A 4,650-nucleotide genomic window follows, 5' to 3' on the forward strand; every position below is an offset into this window, starting at 1 on the left:
GGCCTGGTCTTCTGCACTATTATTATTATTATTATTATTATTATTATTATTATTATTATTATTATTATTATACATTTAAAGCCATCCAACGCCTGTGCAAATAATTTACTCATCGTCTGATTGTTTTTAAAGATATATATATATATTTTTTATGTATTTTATTTGACAGGGTGTGTGGGGGCGTTATTTGTAATTCTGCATGTTAAAAATAGTTCACACAGCAGCCTTGCCAAACCTTTTGTCAAAACGAAACCAAAGCGAGGCTCCAGGCAAGCACAGCCATTCTGTAGCGATGACCTCACAGCCCTGTGAATCGTCTCCCTGACAACGAATATTTGTTTACCCTAGGAACCAATATTCAGGGATGACACACCTGAGCTTGTTAGCTAGACACACTGGGGGCTGATCAAGCTGGTAGTAAAACCTGGAATGGATCACACTGCTGTGCAATAGGAGTCTGATTCCCATCCCTGTAATAATAATGCTGGTTATCATCACAGGGATGGGAATAAGACTCCCGTTGCACAGCAGTGTGATCCAGTCCCTGGTTTCTCTAGGAGTTTAATAATCAGACACACCTGAGCTTGTTAGCTAGACACACTGGGGGCTGATCAAGCTGGTAGTAAAACCTGGAATGGATCACACTGCTGTGCGATAGGAGTCTGATTCCCATCCCTGCATAAGATCTAATGTTACGGTTAGCTGTCGCCAAGTTTCAATTATTAGTAATTAAAACAAAGAAACAGCTGCTTGGGTTTGTGACGATCGCTGCTTTTTCTTCAGACTCTGCGGAGAACAGCGACCCACACAAACCCGAGCAGCTGTTTCTGAATTCACTCTGAACGGGTGACAATCAGCCCAGATCGACACCAGCCACCCTTCACCAAGTAGCTTCAAAAAGCATTCAAAATTGATCTACAGCTACTGTCACTACAGCAAAGTATAGCATTGCAGTTGCAATTGTAATTGATGTTATTTTGTTTTGTTTTTTCCTTTCTGTTCCACAGAGACCCAGTCTAAATCAGCCAAAACACCACAGCAATATAAACAAGACACTGAACAATGCACAAGACGACCAACCCATTCCTGAAAGACCTCCAGACAGACAGACAGACAGACAGACAGACAGACAGTGGCACTGCAGTGGCTGGGGTCCTGTGTTGTATTTTGCAGCTGCAGTGGGACGAGGTACCACACGGTTGAGCATTTAAATACAGGCCTGATTTCATAATTCCCGCAGCTTTGTCGGACAAGGGGATAGGGGATGGGGGATGGGGGATGGGGGATGGGGGGGATGGGGGATGGGGGATGGGGGGGATGGGGGGGATGGGGGGGGGCAAAAACTCATGTTATGCACTCCTAATTGCCTTGCTAAAAAAAAAAAAAAAGCCGTCCTTCCCTCACCTTTACAATCAGGTTAATCAATGGCGATGGGAAGCAATTTTTTTTTTACTGCCGTACCCCAAGGCCTTGGGATAAAAGCGTCTGACAAATAAATACATTAATAAATTAATTAGTAAATAAACTGACAATGAAAAGTCGACAAACGCTTCTTATTTTAAAAGGCAATTTACGAGTTGGAGTTTCTGCACCACGGTCATGAAACGGCAGTTGATGTTATGAAGCTTGCTGTGAAGCAGTGTCATGTCAGGACCCCTGTCTGGAGCAAAAACAAAAAGAACACAGGACGGTCCATTGTGAATTTTGCTGCTAGAACTGTGATCTGCGGTGGGTCTGCTAGTTCAGGTGCCTTTCAGGGGAATATTTTGGGGTGCTAGGGGGGATTACGACCCCCCCTAAAACAGTCGCTGTACTGTAGCTCGAGTATCGCTCAGCCAAAAATGATTCAGACAGTTACTGCTACATGCAGACGCAAAGCTTCCCTGACTGTGTGACTCCCCCCCCCCCCCTGCACGCCACGCAGCCGTGCCTTTACCAGGGGAGACCCTCGGGACCCCTGCGCTCCCCTGACTGTGTGACTCCCCCCCTGCACGCCACGCGGCCGTGCCTTTACCAGGGAAGACCCTCGGGGACCCCTGCGCTCCCCTGACTGTGTGACTCCCCCCCTGCACGCCACGCGGCCGTGCCTTTACCAGGGGAGACCCTCGGGACCCCTGCGCTCCCCTGACTGTGTGACTCCCCCCCTGCACGCCACGCGGCCGTGCCTTTACCAGGGAAGACCCTCGGGGACCCCTGCGCTCCCCTGACTGTGTGACTCCCCCCCTGCACGCCACGCGGCCGTGCCTTTACCAGGGGAGACCCTCGGGGACCCCTGCACTGCCCTGACTGTGTGACTCCCCCCCTGCACGCCACGCAGCCGTGCCTTTACCAGGGGAGACCCTCGGGGACCCCTGCGCTCCCCTGACTGTGTGACTCCCCCCCTGCACGCCACGCAGCCGTGCCTTTACCAGGGGAGACGCTCGGGGACCCCTGCGCTCCCCTGACTGTGTGACTCCCCCCCTGCACGCCACACGGCCATGCCTTTACCAGGGGAGACCCTCGGGGACCCCTGCACTGCCCTGACTGTGTGACTCCCCCCCTGCACGCCACGCGGCCGTGCCTTTACCAGGGAAGACCCTCGGGGACCCCTGCGCTCCCCTGACTGTGTGACTCGCCCCCTGCACGCCACGCGGCCGTGCCTTTACCAGGGGAGACCCTCGGGGACCCCTGCACTCCCCTGACTGTGTGATTTAACCCTTGCGTTTTTTTGGGGGGTTTTTTTGTAGCAAGAGAAACTTTTGTCGGATTTTTTTCGCTGTTTGTTTAACATGCCGTTTTGCAGCGATGAGTGATGCACTGGTGGAAAATCGGAAATACAAAAACGACGTTTGGGAAAGATTTGAATAAATCAGTCCGTTTGCCTCAAGACCCTCTCGCGATGACAAGTCGCTTTTGAAAAGACCGAATAAACCATTTTAATTTAAGCTTGCTGATGATGAGTTATCAGGTTACAAAACTGTACTGTATCCGTTGTGAACAAATCGCTATCGGTGCCAAGAAGCTGTTTTTCTAAGCGAACTTCCTCTTCTTTTAGCCAGAGCATTTACAGTGGGAAAAATCTGTTTCACCACAAGGGTGTTCCCTTAGGTGAAGTGTTCCTGTATGCGGAGACTGCTGCACCAGGGTTAGGGTAATGGGCTTGGTGGCTCAGTGGTTAAAGAAAAGGGGTCTTGATACCAGGAGGTTCAAATCCTGGCTCAGCCACTGACTCCCTGTGTGTGTGCGTGTGTGTGTGTGTGTGTGTGTGCGTGCGTGTGACCCTGAGCAAGTCACTTCACCTCCTTGTGCTCCGTCCTTCGGATGAGACGTCAAACAAACGAGCTCCTATTGGAAGTGACTCCGCAGCAGCAGCAGCAGCAGTTGTTGATGATGCAGAGTTCACCCCCCTAGTCTCTGCAAGTCGTTTTGGATAAAAGCTTCTGCTAAATGATCAATTTAATAAAGGTGTGTTTTCTTTCAATAAACTGTTACTGAAAGTGAGAAATTTTTTTATTATTATTTAGTTGTTAAATGATGATCTTTTTAAAATAATTTATTGTATCTATTGAAAGGGGCTTCCGGTGTAAATAATATTTCGAGTAGGTTGATTTGAATGTATAGATTGAATGTCTATTCTTTTTGTTATTTAATTTCAATAAATGTTGTACATTTTACATTCTGTGGCTAATTGTCATTCTTTTGTGTCACACAATATATGTTCCCCCGGGAACTAATATTCTTACCCCTAGGAACCAATATTCAGCAATAGTGGTTCCCCTTGTGAATATTTGTAACCCTTTTTATTTTTTTTGTAACATCTATCTTTGTATATAAGTTTGAAGCTTTTCTGTTTCAAATAGCCCCAACCCTACCCCTAGCCCCCTAACTCTAGCCCCAACCCTACCCCTAGCCCCCTAACTCTAGCCCCAACCCTACACTACCCCTAGCCCCAACCCTACCCCTACCCCTAGCCCTAGCCCCAACCCTACCCCTAGCCCCCTAACTCTAGCCCCAACCCTACACTACCCCTAGCCCCAACCCTACCCCTACCCCTAGCCCTAGCCCCAACCCTACCCCTAGCCCCCTAACTCTAGCCCCAACCCTACACTACCCCTAGCCCCAACCCTACCCCTACCCCTAGCCCTAGCCCCAACCCTACCCCTAGCCCCCTAACTCTAGCCCCAACCCTACACTACCCCTAGCCCCAACCCTACCCCTACCCCTAGCCCTAGCCCCAACCCTACCCCTAGCCCCCTAACTCTAGCCCCAACCCTACACTACCCCTAGCCCCAACCCTACCCCTACCCCTAGCCCTAGCCCCAACCCTACCTCTAGCCCCCTAATTCTAGCCCCAACCCTACACTACCCCTAGCCCCAACCCTACCCCTAGCCCTAGCCCCAATCCTACCTCTAGCCCCCTAACTCTAGCCCCAACCCTACCCCTAGCCCTAGCCCCAACCCTGTACCATCCAGCCCCCTCTATCAGATCCAGTCTCGCCTACCAAAATACACAATCACAGCCTGCAAACGTAGCTCGCGTTTACCAGCATTACACATGCATTGTAAAGAATATTAATAAACCTGGGTAAAATAACATGTTACCATGTTAAACTTTTATAACAGTTGTTATTGGGCCATATATTCAAAGCGTTTGTTCGATCCTGCATTTTG

General features: G+C 49.6%; 1 protein-coding gene across 1 annotated transcript in view; it reads left to right on the top strand.

The window, feature by feature from the left end:
• si:rp71-1c10.7 (uncharacterized) overlaps window positions 1–1,260 on the top strand; it is a 10,574-nt gene extending 9,314 nt beyond the window's left edge. Inside the window, exon 5 of the mRNA XM_033998062.3 lies at window positions 1,008–1,260. The gene's annotated coding sequence lies outside the window, so the exon portion shown is untranslated. The remainder of the gene's footprint in view (window positions 1–1,007) is intronic.
• Window positions 1,261–4,650: the final 3,390 nt, after the last annotated feature.

This window comes from Acipenser ruthenus, chromosome 44, assembly GCF_902713425.1.
Source record: "Acipenser ruthenus chromosome 44, fAciRut3.2 maternal haplotype, whole genome shotgun sequence".
In the NCBI taxonomy this organism is placed as follows: Eukaryota; Metazoa; Chordata; class Actinopteri; order Acipenseriformes; family Acipenseridae; genus Acipenser; species Acipenser ruthenus.